The 22,515-nt window shown below is 37.2% G+C and overlaps 1 long non-coding RNA gene across 1 annotated transcript; it reads right to left on the bottom strand.

Annotated features, from left to right (window-relative positions):
- Nucleotides 1–1,038: 1,038 nt before the first annotated feature.
- LOC130013166 (uncharacterized) lies at nt 1,039–9,139 on the bottom strand. Its single transcript, XR_008788522.1, has 4 exons — nt 8,770–9,139; nt 3,284–3,319; nt 1,634–1,806; nt 1,039–1,115 (listed from the first exon to the last, which is right to left on the bottom strand). It is a non-coding gene; the product is annotated as an uncharacterized LOC130013166 (long non-coding RNA).
- Between the last annotated feature and the right edge of the window lie 13,376 nt (nt 9,140–22,515).

The raw sequence follows: 22,515 nt of genomic DNA on the forward strand, positions 1-22,515 counted from the left end.
TTATTCTAACATCTGAAAAACGTAATGAAATGGGGTTTAACGTCCTATTTCGACTCGACTAATGAAGACGGGCATTATGGCCATTATGTCAGTGTGCTGTGAGGAACATTTCGTCCAGACAGCGGCGCTACGACCTACTCTTATATCGAATTTCAACTGCCAAGGGACCTTTAACGGAAGTACACGCCAGCAATGTATACACGGGACCTCGTTTTTTTGTCCCATCCGAAGGACTCTATACGTTGTCCCTTGCCAGGCCCTCGGCCCAGCACCATTTACAAGGAGGTACCACGTCTGAAAATCAAACTGAGCCAGCGTGTCTCCCAGGAAATATATACATCAAACTTAACTGAAACTGCGTTTCCTTAATACTAATAACATTTCTATTCGGTCTCATATTATAGTATTCTAAAAATAGGTTGCGACAGGGTAATGTTTAAATTCTAGTGTCGTATTAACATATTTTTTTTACAAATACAGCCGTTTCATTGGCTACGAAATAAATCTCAGCCAATGAAAATTTTAAATCATTTAAATATGTTTGTGAATTGTAAATAAGGCCCCGGTCAAACAATACCTATCTTGGGACTAACACACAGAACAATAATTTCTATGTTCACGTGTGCAATACTAAGGTGAGATATTTTGTCAAGGCAGCGATAAAAATACAGACATGTACAATTCAAAATGTTAGCCATGTCAACGTAGGACATCTACGTGACACTGTATACGAGGTTCTATAAATATACGTGACATGGTATACGAGGTTCTATAAATATACGGGACATGGTATACGGTGTTCTAGAAACGGTGTCCTAGCACAATCATGGTACCAGACATTTCCCAATCTGACTACCACCTGGTTTTATCAAGAATGGGAGGTGGTATAAAGTGTTCCAGAACCTCATTTTTATCAACAGTACTATAAAATTATAGTATAATATTTACCAATCTTAGTTTGTCGTTTGTAGTTTTGACCTTGAGTACCACGATTATCATCATCATCACCATCCCCACCATCACCACCACCATCCCCATCACCACCACCACCACCATCTGATCCGTGACTTCCAACTGAACTTGGTGATGTAGTTCTTCCTTCATAACCACTCGTACTACAATAAACAACTATATCATCAACAAAACCTCCAGCATCACATATCTGTCAAATGATCAATATGAAATGGGATTTAAATTTCTGCCAATGAAGACGGGTGTACACTATGCATTGAAATTATTTCTGGACAACTTAGGAGCCACGGTGGCTAAGTGAATAAGACGCTGGATTGCTAGCCTGGAGGTCGCGGGTTCACTCCCGTTGTTGGCCGATAAAGCTCGCCGGGATTTTCCAGCATGGTTTCTCCTTGTCAGTGATGCAGGACGGGGGGGGGGGGCTGACAAGGGCAGCTGTCTAGTCGTTTGGATGGGACAAAAATTCTACGTGAACGCCAACGTGTACCCGGGATCTCGTTTTTGGCCGACACAAACGCTTGACGCTCCTTCATTGCTGCACCACAGCCATCAGCGACATCCAACCTGGAACCCTCGGGTTACTCTATGAGTCACCGCGTTTCCCGTCAGTCACCGGAATTGAAATCATATACACATTGTCTGATATGAAATAAAAACCTACCTAAAACTTCTCCTACTTGATAAATCTAATATACCGGTACTGTCATCTGCTGTAGCATCTGTTTCTACAGCAGCCCAACCTTTTCTTGGTGTTCGAAATGCTGATTGTGGTCGTTCATGTAACGGTAATCGGTTAACGAAACTACAGAAATGGGGAACATATCTTCCGATTAGCTGAAAAAATACCCAAACAACATGTTGGTCTGAATCTAGAATGAATATAGGCCTAACTATCTAAGTGTTTCCTTTATTCAAATAATCAGCGTACATAGTTGGATTTATAGAGCTCGGTATTGAGACAGGCGATTTTTCGAAGAGTGCCGATTGGTTTCAGCCTTCAGGTGTTGTCAAAGACTTTCAAATTTAAAGGCACAACACTAAGTTTTACAAGTTCATCTTCATGGTGACCATAATTATAGGACAGGACGTATGGATAAAGAGAGACAACTCTATTTTGGAACCCATAAAATACTTTGTCATTTCTTACAATGTCCTAGGTATACGCAGATAAGAAACCTCATCTCTCAACCTCCATGTTTCGAAATAAGAGATGTTACTTTATAGTTCCAATTAAGTTTGTCAGGTGAAACTAAAGGCACCCAATCGTAGCTAAAAACAAACACATCATTATATCTCAACGTTTATAGCCACATTCTCGTAGCTAGGTAGGGCCTATACCGAAATCAACCGTTTATCTCCCCAGCCTTGAGATTTAGGGACCCGAATGACACCAGCACTCCTTCTAGCCTGGAGACATAGGGCATCACCTACACGTCTATTTATATCAAATATGTTATAACTATTTAAAACTAATTTAAAACAAAGTATGCCCGGATGTTGATATAAAACACGATTTTATATACCGCTCTATAATCATTCTTAGCAATGGAGAAATTGCCTCGGCTGTATGACAAAGTCCGCCATTGGAACTGCCGAGGTTTGCCGAGTGGGAGAAATCATACGTATTATTACAATACACGATGAAATGAAATGGGGTTTAACGTCTTGCTCTACTCCGAGTGGGCTAATGAAGACGGGCATAGACTTTACAGTGTGCTATGAGGGATATTTTGCCCGGGCAGCGGCATTATGGCCTATTCTTATATATAACGAATTCAAAATGCCAAGGGATATTTTACCTGCACGCCAATTTATACACGGGACCTAGTTTTTCGTCTCATTCGAATGACTAGACGGTTGTCCTTGTCAGGCCCTTCGTCCTGCACCACTGACAAGGGGAAACCACGTTGGAAACTTCCGATGAACTTTCTCGGCCAATGTAGAGATCGAACACGCGACCTCCAGGCTAGCGAACCAGAGTCTTACCCACTTAGTCACCATGATTCCCAAGATAACATGAAATTGTCGTGTAGGCAACGACAAATATGATAAAAAAATACATGTAGTTTGTCGTCTGCACACAAGTTGTTATTAATATTTGTGATGAAAAGGTTTTTAAGGTTTTGAATAATTGTCTACCTGTTTACCTAATAATAATGACGAATGTCATGCAAGGGGCAGAGTATTTCCACGTGTTATGATAAGTGCTGGTAGTTAAAGGAATGTAGTTGGTTTAATGATTGCTTGGGTAAGAATATTCCTTTATGGTTGTTTTGGATATTTTATAAGCTAGATAGATAGGCCTACTTACGAATTGTTGTCTTGGTGGATTCTCATATTCTCTACCCTGTAAAATAAAGTTCAGTGTAAGTTATATCATACAGGTCAAATTATCGATTATATAATCTGCTGTGATCTAAATTAAACCAATCGTCTCAATATATCGGCTTTATAATCGTTCACACTGTGTTCTAGTTTCATCTATATTTAAAAACACAAATGGCTATACTAGTCGTTTATATATGGGTTTTATAAAACATGAGTTATTTATATAGGCTACTCGTCTATATATGGGTTATTATAGACTAAAGCTACAAGTGGGGGGCAGTGGGGTGAGGGGAAATAATTAAAATTTTAAGGTGCTGTGACGTGATGTCCATGACACAATCAATCTGGATATTTCTTTGTAACCATCCCCTGTACTTTATTATAGTTTATACCCAACGATTCACAGACCTGGACATGGATTATACTATTGACATGGGTTATACTCAACAGAGTTCAATATTAGAAACATTTACAAAACCCCAGACCTGGAATTGGCTATACCCGTGCTGCATATATCTAGGCCTATTAGGCCTGCATGTAGATCTATCGCATATCAAACTTACACTGTCTTTCTACAACTCCAACTGAGAAGAGACACTAAAGCTAACTGACCGACATGTTAATTCATAAATCGACAATTTTGAAACCTAAGTAGGACTATACATAATACTTCGAGACTTTTCTTTTATAAGAAATTTTTATTATCCTTCCATTTATTAAGATTGAAAATGTTTTATGTAGGCTATGACAGATGTTAAAGGGACTATCCCGATTTCAACAGAGTCTCAAAAATAAAAGTTGGAGTATGTATGAAATTTAAGTGCCACAATATAGAGGAATGGTGTATTTACCTTCTCTCAAAATTCCAGCTCAAAATATTGACTAGTTTGGACGTGAACGTCAAAACTACTTATCCAGACACGTAACCCTTTTAAGATTTCGGGGCAGTTTTTTCGTTGGGTGACCTGACAATCGATTCCCGTTCCTTGAGAGGTCTTTATGGTGTATGACCCATGTGCTCTACTTGATAACGAAAGGTAAATTTCACCTACACATTATTTTTATAAAATAAAAGTCTGGTTTTATCAAGACACCGCATAATACAGCTTGGGACACCGGCCTCCATTTCCAGATGAAGACTGACAGGTTTAAGTTGTTTGAAAACTTATCACAAATATTGAGTTAGTTGCTCGGTCCAGTTAGAGGATTTTAAGCGATTTTAACACAAAATTAAGCAGTTTTATTCTCCAATAAATATCGGGATTAGCCCTTTAATGTCGTAGAACCGCATAACAAAATAATATAAATAATTAAACATAAACATACATTATGTAAGAGGTAAATCGTCTTATTACAGGCCTTTCTTTAGGCCTTAAATGTTATATAAATTATTAATTAGACATTTATAAACAAGGCAAACCCATAATCAACTCTCGATGGCACGGTAGGCTACTCGAGATGTTAACTAGATTAGAACTAGAACCATTCGAGATTTAACAATTTATTTTAAGAATGGGAAAGCCTCGAATATACAAGTGCCCTGGTAACCACAATGCACACATCTTGTCAAAACTACAAACAGTGATAACATGGCTCAGAATGAAGTAAACTGAATGAAATTTTCAATATTTTCATTTTACATTATATATTGTTGACATATTATTTATAGCAAGAAGGGTCAACTCTTTAAATCTAAAACTTACATAATGTAGGGCCTATCTTTAATTTTCAAATATATGGCGGTCACTCAAGTAAGTGATCTATCCTCGAAATAGGTAGTTATCTGTGTGTAGATTGTATCTATAGGCCTATATTCTTCGTATGATCAAACCTTTTCAAATTACCCAACAATAATCAATATGTAATCTAATCTGACTAGGCCTACACCAGAGAGATATAATTTAATCCGCCAATTACACATTATATTATTGTATTGAATATTCACCTTTTGTACTGTTAATCATTTTATGCCTGGGCAACAAAATGAAATACTAATTCTAGTCAGGCTAATAATACATTAGCATCAGGACATAAAAATTAATACATAAATATGTTTCTTTTACGTGCACCATAGATTATCTATGCGTGCACGAACACGCTTGACAACCTAAAGGGAGTTAACTCTGAAAAGTAACAACAATCACAAAACGCTATCATGGCTCCGGGCTTTGAATTTTATAAACGACATAATTATAAACGGCAATACTATATTAAAATCTGTTCTATAGCACAATAACAGCCAAACAAGTTGTATTCCTTCTGGAAAACCGTGTGGTTTCATCAAATTGTAGTCATGAACGGTCGATTGCTGTCGCCAGTCACTGAGTCAGTCTATGGTCAGTCACATGGTATGGTCATGGCGACAAACTAGGCCTAACGGTCCACAAGAAAATCGACAAGAAGAGAAGAGAAAAGAAGCAGAGAATCGGCGTTGCTATGATACCCCGTATGGTGCCAGCATCTCGGAGTAGAAACGTCGCAATTGAGTAATAACCAGGTTAAATAGAAAGACAAGTAGGCCTACCGTCCAGAGAAATTGCCATTTCTTGATCTTCGCCATTGTTCGGGATAACAAAACGTTCTGCGCATGTCTATCAGTGAAGCGATTAATTTGACCCTTGACCTTTTCTTGTCCCGTTATATGAATAACAACACATTGACTTTTTGATCTTTTCTAGCGGGAATTTTGAATTTTGGCTGTCTTTAAAGTTTTAAAATGCCGGTATTTTAAGTACTAAAGTAAATAATGGGTCTTCGAGAAACAATTTCGTAATAGGCAGTGGGTGAAGGTATTATACCGTTGTCTAGATTTAATCTGTCCTGAATTCAGAATAATTAGGAATAGCCGAATAGGATGGTCATGTAGACGTACTATTACTAATAGGCTACCTTCCCCACTCACTTAGCGTTAGATTTGTCTAAAGGTGATATACATGTATATGTCCATAATGTTCCGACGTTTTCCTAAAACCACCTTCCCGAATCTAACCTCAAAGCGGATACAAGTAAAAATGGCTATTTTTGATACCAAAGGTTAATTAATCCTACAAGAGCAGTGAAATTAACCATATTTTCCCAATAGCAATGCCCAGTGCCAATGTCCCATATTTTCCCAATAGCAATGTCAGTGCCAATGTCCTGTAATGTGTAATTTCAGTGTAAAGATCTGTAGCGATTCGCACGTGAAGTCGTGGCTGTCATGACAAATTACACTAAGATAAAGATACACAGAAATATGACCTCTTATTAAACATAGGCCTATATTATGCAAGAGCTAAATCTGCCTATTGAAGGTCTTTCTTGAGGCCCGAAATGTGATCTAAATTATTAATTAGACATTAATTAACTTATCAAGACCATAATCAACTCTCGACGCCATCGTTATCCTACGAAAGTTAGCGGATTGAATACATTTTGTGAAGGATGATTGAACATAAAAGTGAATAATCGAGACTTTGTTATCGTAACGACTTTAGTAATGATGATCGAGGCTAGGCTAATATTCAAAAGCTAATTTTCAGCATATTCTCTTAACGTTATCTGTTTACGTTATCTCTTCATCTAATCTCCCATAATGTCCCTTAAAATGAGTTAAGCCTAATACAAACATCCCTTATACCAGATGATATACACACTGGTCCTAAAAGTAAAACTGGAATGGAATGGGGTGTAACGTCCTACTGTTCTACACCGACTGGGCTAATGAAGACAAGCATACACCATACAGTGTACTATGAGGGGACTTTTGGCCTAATAGCGGCGTTACGGCCTGTACTTATTTAGAATTCCAACTGCCAAGGGTTAACGCTAATGTGTAGCCAACGCAGAACCTCATTTTTTTCGTCCCATCCAAAAAACTAGACACTAGACGGGTCCTCTGTCCTGCACCACTAACAAGGAGAGGCCACGCCTCGTCCGGGAGCGAACACGAGACTTGTTCAGTGTCTTATTCACTGAGCCAGTGCAGCTCGGTACCGGCAAGTTGTTCTGCCGGTACCGGCAACTTGTTCTGCCGGTACAGGTAACTAGTTTATATTTCAAAAACGGATAGAGTTTTAGGGACTCTGACGCTACTATATGGATATTATCATCAACATATAATATCAGAAATATATACATTATTCAACTTATCAAGCAAAATTACACAACTTATAATTTCCAATTTATATATATAAAAAAAACAAACCTGTAGGCCTATAGGCCTATTTCGATAGGCTCATGTAAGGCAAAACATAGCTTCCAGACTTATTTTTATTCAACGGTAGCTTCTAATGTTGTGGATGTAAGTAGTTAATGGTATTTTACGTATTATATTTTAAAATGTTTCAATTTCCTAAATGCAAAGACGAAATCTAGATAGAAATTATTCGAAACTTGCGGAAAGATGGTGGATTGTGAACGTAGAGTCCCTGAAATGCCATTTCATGGACATTTGGGGACGATTTTGCAGAATTCTGATGGACAGAAAACACGTATAACATGAGTATAATTGAATACTAAGCATGGGAATTCATGTTATTTATTAAGACTTTCGGGGGGTTGGATGGCTGAATGGTTAGCGTGCGCGCGCTGTATCATAAAGTCTGTCATTGAGTCGACTGGCGTGGTTTCGAATCCCCGGTTGTACGTGACAAGGACTAGGGTCGCCTGTCCAACCTCGTGGGTTTTCTCCGGGTCCTCCGGTTTTCTCCCACTGCTAAAGACCCCTACGCGCAAGCAAATTATTGAAATAAAATTAAAACCATATGTTAGTCCCGAAATGACCTAGTTTGTGTCGAGTGGACGTTAAACCCCATTTCTCTCTCTCCCTCTATTAAGACTTTCGCAAGAGTGCAACCCACGCACGCGGCATACCACAGTTTATGGTCTAGGAATCATCTGGAAAATTCTGCTGTCCTCGAAGTTTATGTTGAAGAATGATGTTACATGTGAAAATATTCGACTCAAATTTAAATAATAAAATTCGCAGTATTTTAGTTTGTTTTTTATAGCCCAAGGAATATAGAAACTAAACCTAAAGGAATTTTCAAAAGGGTATTTTAATTGACATTTATGACATTGTGGAGACCGGAGTCCGACTTTGGAGTTCATAAGTTCAGCATTATATACTTTATAAATTCTTTATTGAATATCATCCGCAATTACCTAATTGACCTTTAAAAAATCGCCTAATTTATTCGTAACGTCTTAAACCCCCCTTTCAATGAATTAAGTATCATAACATGTAAGGCAGACACAGAGAGAGAGGTTTAACCTCCACTCGACACAAACTAGGTCATTTCGGGACTAACACATGGTTCAATTTTATTTCAACAATTCGTTTGCGCTTAGGGATCTTTAGCAGTGGGAGGAAACCGGAGTACCTGGACAAACCCATGAGGTTGGACAGGCGACCCTACTCCTTGTCACGTACAACCGTGGACTCGAAACCAGGGCAGTGATATTTGTGTTGTAATATAAATGTCCTACCGTGGGATCTGTTTGTGGTCTGTGGTAGTCTATATATCTCTGTATACGATAGGCTATTTCTGTTGCCACTCCGGCATCTTCAACACCAGAATAATGGCTCCTGGCCGAGATGGGTCGACTAGTTGTAAGGGTTGGACATGATCCTGTTGGCAAGTCACAAGCTTGAAGAGGTTCGTAGATCTGTGGTTGTGGTTGGTCGTAACAACGACAATGTCTACTCAGATAAGGGGCACCCGGATCGGGTCGAAAATCAACCACAAGTCCCCCACGGGGATCGTGTCCAAAATAATCGGGATTATATCCTTCGTATTTTGGAACAACTTTTGTCCACATTCCATGTCGAGAACATAACGAAGAACGTGTTCCTGCACTTTTAATTTGTCTTTGAGCGTTCGGACGTCGACCTGACGGGGGTCGGGCACTGAAAGGTCGTCGTGGTGTTTCAGAACGGTTCCTCTCAGCAAGCACCTGTTTAAAAGACAATCTGGGTTGCGCACTCTTTACTCTGGGATTACGTTTAAAATGTAAAGGCGTAGAAACACGTACATCCGCATAACTGTTTAAATATTCATCCGCGCATAGTGAAAAATTATCCTCGTCATTAGGGAATATTTCTTGTTCTAGTTGACTGTCTGTTTTCAGTGATGTTTTGTATCCATCCGCTAACCACGGTATATCCACTTTCAACATGATGTTATATATCTAAGCTAAATAATCAAACAACAAAAATCCTTTAAGAACGTAACTAAATTCTCAGTTCATTAACATCGAACATTGTCAATAAATCTGACAAATAAGACACGACCACGCCCTATAAATAAATTAAAACAATCGTATGTTTACGATAAGATCACTTGACAATCACAGACGACCGGCTGACAAACATAAGAGGTTGTATTCTCTCGTTAACATCCACTATCCCAATGATTAAACACTCACGATATTAAAATTAGATTCCTTAATATAGACTACACAATATACAACAGCTGTGTTAATATCTCCCGTTACTCGTTGACTAGCTTCTCAAACAAAACAACAATTTAAATACACCATCAGCTTGCTATTAAAAACCTAATGTTCATTACAAGTTGAAAACATAAAGGGATTTCTGTCAACTTTAAATAATGCCCAGGTTCTCAGAATAATTAATAAGACAATCTCCAAGTGGATCGAATCCGTATCGCTACTACTAATTACACAAATTCAAAATATACACAATGTCCTGTCTACGGGCTTTAAATCACACAGAATTATTTCCACAATTATAATGGAACCATACGATATATTCCTCTCTCGGCCTCGAGATATCGTTAATGTCATTGATATCCACAGATTCAAAATATACACAATGTCCTATCTACGGGCTCCGAATCACATAAAATTATCTCCACAATTATGATTAAACCATACGATATATTCTCCCTTGGCTTCAATATATCGTTAATGTCATTGATATCGACTCCGAATCACATAGAATTGTTTAGACAGTTATAATAGAACCATACGATATATTCCTCTCTCGGCCTCGAGATATTGTCTATAGCTGACAATAATATCTGATTAGTTAGACGACCTATAAAAAAACCTGTTTCCACACGACGACAGTCTGTAATTAGCCACCATATACTTAGTTTGATCTTATCCAGGTTGAACGTGAAGGTATTGTTGTCCCTAATTACAGACAGGTCTCAGGTAATATGGTTTGTTGGAGAAGAGAGGGGATTGTCACGCCGCCATTATTTATTATATAATAATCGGATAAACACTAAATCTATTGTATTATATTATTCACAAGAGAACAAACCTTGTTTCTAATATATCACAATCTTTCATAACTTTAAACAGACATATTGTCGAGTTTTAAATTTATATTTTCATTTGTTAATTAGCGGAAATTCGAAATAAGAGTAGGTCGTTATCCGGGCAAAGGTATCACAACACGGCTTCTTCAGTATCCCGGGTGTGCCAGAATTAGTGAAATACCGTAGAGACGAGTATAATAAAGGTGACCAGGAAAACAACTTTTCGTGTAAACGTCACTCGCAAATAAATAGAAATTATGTTATTTCTTGTCACCGAAACAATTTATCGTTGAAATATGGGGAGGTTGGGTGGCCGATTGGTTAGCGTGTGCGCGTTGTATCATGAGGTCTGTCATTGAAACAACTGGCGTGGTTTTTATTCCCCGGTTGTACGTGACAATGAATATAGGGTCGCCTGTCCAACATCGTGGGTTTCCTCCCACTGCTTAAGACCCCTACGCGCAAGCGAAGTATGGAATTAAAATTGAACCATATGTTAGTCCTAAAATGACCTAGTTGTGTAGAGTGGACGTTAACCTCTCTCTCTCTCTGTCTCTCTCTCTCTCTCTCTCTGTCTCTCTCTCTCTCTCTCTCTCCCTCTCTCCATCTCTCGTTGGAATGTCGCTTTAATGTTTGAATGTAAACCCATTAAGTTATTAATGAATGACGTGTGTTTATACGACTGTTAGGGACGGATATCGGGTATAACAATAGACTCGATCAACTGGAACAATAGATCTATAATGTTGAACACATTATGTGAAATAACTTGAAACAGAATCACGAGAAATAATTTTATACCTATACATCAAATCTTTTAATGATAAATTATCAATTATAACAACTAATTAAATCTGAACCATATCCACTTCTTTCCAATACTCATCAGTGGCATCTTATGGAAGTGGGATCACGTGGCTAAGTGGGTAAGACGCTAGCTCGCTAGCCTGGAGGTCGGGTGTTCGATCCCTGCATTGGCCGAGAAAGTTCATCCAGATTTTCCTGCGTGGTTCCACCTTGTCAGTGATGCAGGACGGAGGGGCTGACAAGGAAAGCTGTCTAGTCGTTCGGATGGGACGAAAAACCGAGGTCCCGTGTACACATTGGCGTGCACGTAAAAGATTCCTTGGCAGTTGGAATTCGATATAAGAGTAGGCCGTAGTGCCGCTGTCCGGGCAAAATTTCCCTCATAGCACACTGTATGGCGTATGCCCGTCTTCATTAGCCCAGGTAAGGAGCAGAACAGTAGGACGTTAAACTCCATTTCATTTCATTTCATCTTATGGAATGAGCCCCCCCCCCCCCCGCTGAATCTTGCGGGCGAATCCTAAAATGACTTAATATTGAAACAACATTTCCGGCAGTGAATTGTTTTGGGGTTTTTTTTGTAATATTTAACTTTCCAAAAACATCACGTGGCATAATCAAAACATTATTTGATCTCCGCTCCGCTCGGCGTAAATCTGCGCGTTCTGAAATAACCTCATAGGCCCCACAAACTGGATTCAAACTTAATTATATATATTATTTGTACTTTGATTAGTATTTTCAATGCATACCCTTTATTCATGTTAGAATGCAAACTATCCCCTAAATATGTTTTTGTGAAAAATTGCTGTCATTGCATTTAAGGGGTTTGGGTGTGTGTGTGTGGGAGGGGGGGGGGTAGCCGAATGATTAACACATCCTTGAGTCAGGTGGTGTGGTTTCGATTCCCCGCTTATATGTGACAAGGAGTATGATCGCCTGTCCAACCTATTACTGCTAAACCTATTACTGATTATTGAAATAAAATTAAGCCATATGATAATACCGAAATGACCTAGTTTCTATCGAGTGGACGTTACCCCCTCTCTCTCTCTCTCTCTCTCTCTCTCTCTCTCTCGTATCATATTACGTGACGTAAGCCCGTTCCGAAAAGTAGGTAGTTAACAGTTAAACCCAACTTCATTTCATTTGTAAAATTCGTCCTTAGAATGTTGTCGTTTTGTTTTATTCTCCATTATATCATAAATATATTACATGTTTGTATACCGAGTAGGCTAGGATCTATAAATAACACACTTGACAACCGAGTAGGCTATGTCTATAAATAACCCACGTGTTTAAGTTCACCTGTCAATATCAACAGTTAATTTAATCCCCCAAGAGATTAAAGAGATTACTGGACTTGTTAATTATATTGAATTATATTTTATTGAACGATAGTAAGGGAAAACATGTTATAAATCATTTTACCTGTAAATCTAATCACAGGTATCGACAATTTTCTCAGGTATAGATACATTTCTATTAAAAAAAATCCCGATCCGATTATCTTATTCAAGAATATAGGTCGATAATTGACCACGTTCAAGGGACATAATGTTAGAATAACGCTGCATTCAAAGAGGGAGAGAAATGGGGTTTAACGTCCACTCGACACAAACTAGGTCATTTCGGGACTAACATATGGTTTAATTTTATTGCAATAATTCGCTTGCGCGTAAGGGTCTTTAGCAGTGGGAGAAAACCGGAGGACACGGATAAAACCCACGAGGTTGGGCAGGCTACTCTACTCCTTGTCACGTACAACCGGGGATTCGAAACAACGCCAGTTGACTCAATGACAGACCTTATGATATTCGGCCATCCAAGCCCCCCCCCCCCGCTGCGTTCAAGGGACAATATGTCAGAATAACGCTGCGTTCAAGGGACAATAATATGTCCAAAGAAAGGTAACAGTTTAATACCATACACAATTAATACTGCTTTTTTAAAAAAAACATATTCTGGTCAATAAAACATACATCTCAGCTAGCTCTATCAAATGATTTTGCCATTTGAAGTTTACATTAGTTCGTTTTGATGCCTCTGTGCTAGTACATTACCACGTACAATCAATGCCGCGTTTATTAAAAACTTATACAGGCCGACAAAACATTCAATTCATTATTGATGTCTCTGTTGTCGGTTGAAATACATTTTATTTTTATCTGCTCAAATCGAGGTCAATAAATTAATCACCTAATTTATGATACGGAATAAAAAGCAGAATAATTCAAAATCTCAACGTTAAAGATACGTTATTCATGGGCTAAATCTGTCTATTGCATTGTTTTAGTTTGACCTAAAATGTTATATAAACTATTATTTAGAGCTTTATTCACATGACAAACCATAATTAACTCTCTAGATCATCGGGTGGCAATGATTGTGAATGGATTGAAACACGGTTGTCATTTAATAATTTAATTTAACAACGGTAGCAGTGAACAGCGAGACTACGCTAATCTTCAAAAATTCATAAACTGGCTCAGAATAGAGTAATTTGAATGCAATTTTCGTTATCTAAATCCTAAATACTGTATCGTTAAACATACATTATGCAAGAGCCAAATCTGCCAATTACAGGTCTTTCTTTAGGCCTGAAATGTTATCTAAATTATTAATTAGACATTTATTAACTTATTCAGACCATTATCAACTCTCTATTCCATCGCCAGTCTGCGATATTTAGCGGGTTGGAATACATTTTCTGAAAAATAATTAAACGTAAAAATGGATAATCGAGACTTTTTCGTACCGACTTTAGTAATGACGATCGAGGCTAGGACTAAAATCCAATCGCTAATATCTCGGTTCAGAGGGGAGCAATTTGACTGAAATTTTCAACATGCACGTATTCTATTTACGTTATCTATTTTTTAATTGTTATAGCGAGATCGGTCAACTATTTATCTAATCCAATCTAATCCCCCATAATGCCCCTTTAAATTTAAATTTCAACGTGTTTTTTTCCCGCTATATTGGCTCTTTAATCTGCCACGTTTATTGACGATATATATCTATATTGTTTGAACATAGAACTAGTCATAAATCTAGTCTGTCATATATTCATATACTGGATTAACAACCAATCAATTAATCTATAATTACATTTAATTAATCTCTATTATAATCTTAAATTGTATTCCATTATTAAAACGGCTCGTCTTTTTCAAGATGGAAATAGGATTATCTTATTCTCGCGTATATCGGTAAATTAATTAAATAATCCTTTTATTCAATTTTTATTTGTCTAACATTCCTCATAGAAATGGTTTGTCTTTCTCAAGATATAAATATATAGAAAACGCCGGATTATCTTATTGGGGTTTATTCTGTGGATATACAATTTATCATAGAAATAGTTTGTCTTTCTCAACATATAAATATATACATAGAAAACGTCGGATTATTGGAGTTTATTCTGTGGCTATAAATATGTTATGACATGCCGATAAGAAGGGAACGCCTGAAAAATGTTTCCACAAAGGCAGTGGCGGGGCTACTTAATACACTTCTACCTATCTAACGCTGACTGTACGCAAACGATTGCCGAAGAGAGAGAGAGAGAGAGAGAGAGAGAGAGATGGGGTTTAGCGTCCACTCGACACAAACTAGGTCATTTCGGGAATAACATATGGTTTAATTTTATTTCAATAATTCGCTTGCGCATATGGGTCTTTAGCAGTGGGAGGAAACCGGAGGACCCGGAGAAAACCCACGAGGTTGGACAGGCGACCCTAAAAGTGAAAGAAATTCGAGCTATTAGATGAAAGATCACGGAAATTACGCGCACGAAATCGATTTTTTGTCCTATCCAAACAACTATACACTGTTCGGTATCGGACTCTTCTCCAGGAACATGTCGGAATATCCCGAGGATCCACCCCTGGACCCCACCACACTGAGGAACCCAATGACAAGTGGTATCAAGTGATCAATAAGCACACCATGCATCACGCACCATACACGTCACACCCCACAACTACTAGGTTAAAACCGGACAATGAAACGGGGTTTAACCGTCCAACTATTCTACTCCGACTGGGCTAATGAAGACGGGGAAACCGGACAAACTTTATGGCAATAACCGAAACAAAATGCAATACAAAATGCATCAAGCACTACACACGCCATGCATCAGACACTACAAACGCCATGCATCAGACACTACACACCTCATGCATCAGGCACTACACACCTCATGCATCAGGCACTACACACCTCATGCATCAGGCACTACACACGCCATACATCAGGCACTACACACCTCATGCATCAGGCACTACACACGCCATACAACAGGCACTACACACCTCATGCAGTCAAATTTGGACAATGAAATGGGGTTTAACGTCCAACACTTCAACACCAACTGGGCTAATGGAGACGGAGAAACCGACAAATGGCAACAGCCGAAAGAAAACAATGTACATAATACAAAGAAGCAACAATCAAACTGAACCGTACAACCAAATATCAACTGTTAAAAATATAAAAACCTATTGTTGTAGAATTCCATATTCCGCTCAATAATCCCGTCTATAATTTGACACGATCAACATAGTCTCCGTATAAACAATAATAAGTACATAATCTCCATTGAATCTAACACTGTGATAAGTGACTAGGGGGTGATAGAGTATGCTAACGACAGACATTTGGTTTGTTGCGTAGCAGCTAATAAACACAAGGATATCTGATGTTATAAACTGTATTTTTTTACTAGCTTATCAGTTAAAACGTGCTAGAGTTATATACTCAAGTATAAAATAAATCGATACCTATGATGATATTATCTCACCCGGGGTGGGTGACAAACCGGTAATGACATTTCATAAATCTATAATAGTTCAATCTTCGATGGTCTTCATAATCCCCACGAACAGGACTATCATCCTGAACATAAATTGGTTCTAACACCCCACCCCCTCTAACCTACTATCTTCCACGGGGGTCACAAACATGTCATGGTTCAATCTTCCATTAATATCACAAACCTGCCATGGTTCTATCTTCCTTGGTCACCACAACCCTATAATGGTTCTATCTCATGGTCATCACAACTCTAAAATGGTTCTATACCCCATGGTCACCACAAACCCGCCATGGTTTTATCTTTCATGGTCACCACAACCCTATAATGGTTCTATCTCATGGTCATCACAACTCTATAATGGTTCTATCGCCCATGGTCACCACAAACCTGCCATGGTTTTATCTTTCATGGTCACCACAACCCTATAATGGTTCTATCTCATGGTCATCACAACTCTATAATGGTTCTATCGCCCATGGTCACCACAAAACCTATACTGGTTCTATCGCCCATGGTCACCACATCCCTGTAATGATTCTATCTTCCATTGTCCCTGCAACCCTATAATGGTTCCATCATCGCCACAACCTTATAATGGTTCTATCTTCCATGGTCACTGCAACCCTATAATGGTTCTATCTCCCATGATGGTCACCACAAACCGATAATAGCACCAACAGTATCTATAAGTCTATCTTCCATAGTGGAAAATTAAAACATTATGATTAAAAACAAATGGTATTCATCATATTGTTTTTTTTTTTAAAAATTAGTTTTTCAGGAAAAACTAGGCGTCTGTTACCGAACTGTATAATTTGATTCAGTTCCGGTATCGCTATTCCATCACTGACTTTATGCAATTACATCCTAGAGTGCGTTTAGCCTCCCCCCCTCCGCTCCCGGCCCAACTCTCTATTATTGGTGTTTATTTATTTATTTGATTGTATTATTCCAACAGAGTAAAGAAATAAAATTAATATACATGAACCTATAAAAATAAAACAAGAAATATAAAACAAAGGAGAATAATATATTTATAGGTATACCGTTTAATAAAAAACATATTTTTAGTTCTGTTTTCATTATATTTAATCGATGGATAATATTTATTTTCATTTGTAAAATTACTATAAATATGTTGAATGCAGTATAGCCCAGTAAAGTTGATGTTGACGTGGCATTTCTTATATTCTGTCAAATAATGGACAAATTAGTAAGCGAACTGGAAACCCTAATCCTTATTATACTTGATGAATACCATAAATATTATCATATTCTTATATAAACTGTCAATATAATAATCCATTGTTTATCTATATGAATGGCAGGTGCTCGTATTATAATATATTAGTATATATATAAGACTGGCAGGTGCTTGTGTATATATTATATCTTATTACATAGTATTCACTTTATACACATTATAAACTTATCAATTATTGGTATAAAATGGGTCTCACTTAATACATAGTATTCACCTTACAGACATCATACGCTTTTTAACTATTTGTATCAAATGGACAAGAAACGGGTCTCATATCTTATGCTACGGGCTAATCAGGCGACCCTACTCCCTGTCACTGTCACGTCCTTCTTATGACAGCGGTTAATCTGTCGATCCTTAAGTCCGTCTTATGCGTGTGCTACTAGCCTTATGCCAGGCTTTAAAGTGGGCCACGAATGCCACGAATAACCCCGAATCCAAAGTTTTCCCGATTCGTAGATAAATCATAGACGGTTCTTGAAGTTCGTAAGTGATTTTCGAAACAAAACCTTTCGTGGACTACGGATGCCACAAATCGTCCCGAATCCAAACCTTTTCCGATTCGTAGATCCAACGCCATCCCAAAATTATGAAAAAAAAGAATTAAGTTACTCCGCATCTCAAATCGTTAAACGGTCAAGCTCCATCTTATATAAAAAGTCGTGTAGGATCCTATACTGCAAACAGAAAACTCCGCTCTCAGAAAAAAAAAACATCTACTAAAATTTATATCTATTAACTTGCAAATTGGAAAACCTGTCGTTTCCTCTGCTGGACCTTTTCTATGGAATAAACTACCACAGTCACCGAAATAATTACCGTCTGTGGGCCATTTTAAATCTCAACTCAAAACGTTGTTATTTCAAAACCCTGATCTGTAAATAATGAGTGAATATAAAAACCAACAGCGCCTTAAAACCTGTTTTCTTCGGTATTAGCACGTTTTATAAATGACAATATTATTATTATTATTATTGATTTGTCATTTATTGTATATTGCTGTCAATGCCTGTGTAATTTGCGCCTTATCCGCATTTGTCTTTTCTGTTTTGCGTGTGTGTAGTGTGGTCCCTTAATCCATTTATTGGACAAATATTTCGTATAATTTGAAATTCATCTGTTTGCAAAACTACATTTGGTGAGTTTGAGTCATCATTTTAAACCCCGTTCGACGATTTTCAGCTAAAAAGCAACCCCCCCCCCCTTTACTGGATTTAAGTAAGAATGCAAAACTCCCTTTAGCGCCCTAGAAACTGTTCTCCAGTCTTAACGTGCTCTATTAGTAAGTGCTGGAGTACCGCACTGCACGTAAAACAAAAATCTACAAGATAAACCCGCGGACAAGACAGAAGATAGACATTGCACTAAATAAACAAATATCAAATCAAGTGAATGGATCCGGGGGCCAGCCGTAAAAAAAGTAAAATGTAAAATCCAAAATCAATTATAAAAGTGTTTTTAAAATCGTGCATTTTATTATGCCTTTTAATAAAAACAATTTATTATGTGAATAAATAATTTAACAAGACAAAAAGAAAAGAAAAAAAATCAGTAAAGAAGCAAGCCACATGTTGATGTATTTGAGTAAACAGATTTTACGATTCCGACTTACCTTTCTCCATTTTGATAAAACCCAACTCAGAAAATATTCCACTCCTCCAAAATATTTCAGCACTCGTTCTCTAGCTTCGTTAAGTTGATTACAGGAGCTGCATCTCCTGTGGTCGTCATGTTCATTTGGAGCTGGCGGGCCTGTTACAGACTTCCGGGATTTCACATTGACTACTGGTAAAGTGGTACCAAATGATTCCAGATGTTGTGGGATAGTTTCTCGTTGTCTGTCATCACTGATCGTGGACGATACGTAGGACAATAAGGAATCACAATCGCCATCCTCATTTGATATAGTGTCTGAGATTTCTGAGATATCCTCAAACCAAATCCGTTTCTTGTCAGCGGAATTCCCGTATATTCCATTAGGATACAAAGCCGCCAATTGAACTTTTTGTAATGAGTTATCCGGGAAGACCAGCTCCCTTAGCTCCGATAGATCTAAATCCTCACGAATACGGGCTTTTGGGAGTAGCATTGTTGGAACATGGTCAATGGATATCTTTCGATCTTTAGGATGGACGTAGGATCGCCGATATTCACGAGAAGCATCAAGGGAGAAATTGGGTAAAATTGTTCCAGGAGTGATTGTCTTGTATGGTGTGGTATATGATCTAGTATCTCCTATATCTGTAGAACAGAGATTAAACTTCACCACCGGCATCTTTAAAGTTTAAATGAGACTATCCACTTTGTCCCTATACAATTATATAGACTTCTTCACTTCTTAAGTTTGTAGTGTACTACGTTGTTTTCAAAATATAAATATTACTTAATTAAGCTGCTCGAACTCTGACAAAGTCTCTTACTCAGACTGGTCGAACTCTCTCGAACGCTGTTAGTCCCTCTGGTCGAAGTCTATCGATCTTTCTTAAACCGATGGTCGAACACAGTCAAACTTTCTTAAACCGATGGTCGAACACAGTCAAACTTTCTTAAACCGATGGTCGAACACAGTCAAACTTTCTTAAACCGATGGTCGAACACAGTCAAACTTTCTTAAACCGATGGTCGAACACAGTCAAACTTTCTTAAACCGATGGTCGAGCACGGTCAAACTTACCCTGATCGAACGTTTTCAAACTTACTTTTGTCGAACTATTTTACTCAGTCTGGTCGAACTATTTTACTCAATCTGGTCGAACTATTTTACTCAATCTGGTTGAACTATTTTACTCAATCTGGTCGAACTAATTTACTCAATCTGGTCGAACTAATTTACTCAGGTCGAACTATTTTACTCAATCTGGTCGAACGTTTTCAAACTCCCTGTCATTATCCTTCATGTTCCATAACTCTAATATTGTAATTAGATTCGAAACAAATCCCGTTTTTAGTCCAAAGTCGATCAGATCCTTTGGGATACTAGGTTGTTAAAGATGTCGGAAAATATACGATACGAGTGGAGAGATTAATATGTCCAAACGATATCACAAAAATAAACCTTTCTTAAACGATCAGTAGTTCTTAAATAATAAATCCACCTTAACATTGGGTACTATCCATACTATTGACAACGTATAAAACCCCATTCATTAATTATGTTACGTATAATTCCATAATGTCCAATTTTTGATCAATAAATAATCAATAATTCTCCGAGTTTGATGTTCGATTTATCGGTTAGAAAGACCATGTTTAATCAAGTATTGGTTAGAAAGTCCATGTTAAATTATCTACTTTCTGTACATCAAACGATATTTTATAGACTATTATACATGTATTATACGACCAGTAGACGCGAATTACCACTTGGCCATTATAGCCTGTATATTAGATAAAAACAACCATTTATTTTATTTGATGGGTATATGTTTAAGAGAGGGGGTGACGTCACCTCAGGGGCGGGCCCAGAAGGTTAAAATCAAAAGGGCTATGTCTCGCCGCACAAATAATTTGGCAAATGTGTGTTTGTGCATTTGGGCGGGCCCAGAAGGTTTAGAGAGGGCTATGTGCCGCCGCACGAATAATTTAGCAAATTTATGTTTACGCATGACTGAGTATTATGTGGAGTCCATAATATGTGGGGCTGTGATTGAGTCAATTGTCCAACCTCGTGGGTTTCCCAGGGTTCATCGGTTTCCCCCCCTTCTGCAAAAGACCCACCAGCGCAAGCGAATTATTGAAATAAAATGGAACCATAAGTTAGTTTCGAAATGACGTAGTTAATTGTGTCGAGTGGACGTTAAACCCCCTCTATCCCCCCCCCCCCTCTCTATCATTCGGTGGGATTGTCTGCGCATAATGATCAAACCATGATCAATATTTGTGAGTATCTTCCAAACGTTGATGGTAGTTGGCTGGATCCGCCGGTAGTATACAGGGGTTCTGTGTATCTAAGGGATAATTCAACAAGTTTACTGTCACTTCACGCTAAAACCCATACAGTAAAGATTACTAAGAACACACTGACTTTCACCTGAACTACAATAGAGTATATCTACTGATAACAGGGGAGAAATATGCATTATAATTTAGTTTATCTATTTTGTTTAGAAACCAGTCACTTAGTTCATTTATTCAAGTATAAAATTCATTATTAATTCAGTATTAATTCATTAAAATTCTGATGATTTAGTTATAAATCCATTATTAAGATCCACCATAAATGCCTTACAAATTCATAATAAATTCATAATAAATCATTAAAAATTCACCATAAATTCATTAATTCATTAAAAAATAGCATTAGAAATTCATTAAAAATTTATTATCAATTCATCATAAATTCATTAAAAAATCATGATAAATTCATTACAAAAATTCATTATAAATACATTAAAAATTCATTATAAATACATTAAAAATTCATTATAAATACATTAAAAATTCATTATAAATACATTAAAAATTCATTGTAAATTCATCATGAATTCATCATAAATTTTCATGAATTCATTATAAATTAATCATGAATTCATTATTAATTAATAATAAATTCATTATAAATTCTTCATTAATTCCTCAGAAATTCATCATAAATGCATCATCAATTATTCATAAAAATTCTCCATAAATTCATTATAAATTCATCATAATTTATTATGAATTCATAAGAAATACATCATTAATTCACCATGAATTATTCATATATAAATTTATCATAATTCATTATAAATACACAATTAATTCATAATAAATTCATAATAAATTCATCATAGATTCATCATAGATTCATCATAGATTCATTATAAATTCGGATGATTACATTGTCCCCCCCCCCTCCTAAAAGCCCCCAAAACCCCAAAGAAATTAGTGATATAAGAAAAGTACCGTCGCTTTCTACGCCAGTATTTAAGGAAATATACTCGGTTACGTTTTATATGTTCTTTCTTTGTGCAGATAAACCATTTCATATAGCACGTGACCATTACATTAATAAGATGAATTTATGCAAATACACATAATATCATTTAGATGAATATAATTTTGTCCACGTTTAG

This window comes from Patella vulgata, chromosome 6, assembly GCF_932274485.2.
Source record: "Patella vulgata chromosome 6, xgPatVulg1.2, whole genome shotgun sequence".
Lineage (NCBI taxonomy): Eukaryota > Metazoa > Mollusca > Gastropoda > Patellidae > Patella > Patella vulgata.